Here is a 670-nt window from a genome sequence, read left to right as displayed (position 1 = left end):
CTAAGGGCACAGGTCATTGGCGTTTATGGGGTTATTTATGGGCAGAAAAATTCACACAGTGGACAGCCCATGTACTGCTGCACACATATATACCTGGTACATTCGTTTTCGTTGGACAGCAGAAGTGGCAAGTTAGTTTTTGTTTACATTCTCGTACACACATACTACTTGAATGGAGTGAAATTTCATTGACAAAAAAGAAATCAAACAAAATGATTGAAACAAAAATATATGTACTGTATTGAAAATTTATTACATACAAAATATAATGGCTCTACTATTAAATCTTCAGATTGTTAAGTTTTTATTTTTGACTGAAAATATTTAAGTTCAATAAAGCATTGAAACATAACATGAATATTTCTGACCCGGAAAATCAGACTTTTTATCAAAAACTAAATATTTGGTTAACAGAATTGACCATAAGTGTCAAATGTGCATAACCAAGGAAAAGAATTCTCCCCTTTTCAAACAAGTAAAATTTATTTTACACTAAGACAATCATCGAACCCTTGCTGAATACTTTTGCATGTCACTAGACGTGTGTGTTTGTACAGTATATCGCATGTGTTGGCATAATAGCATTTATAACATTATTTATTTCTCTGAACTTCATATGACACCCCTTTGTTACTTATTTCATGATACGTCATAACGTTCACTGGAATCT

Source organism: Penaeus monodon, chromosome 31 (genome assembly GCF_015228065.2).
Source record: "Penaeus monodon isolate SGIC_2016 chromosome 31, NSTDA_Pmon_1, whole genome shotgun sequence".
Classification (NCBI taxonomy): Eukaryota; Metazoa; Arthropoda; class Malacostraca; order Decapoda; family Penaeidae; genus Penaeus; species Penaeus monodon.
Note: the sequence above shows the minus strand (reverse complement) of the source record.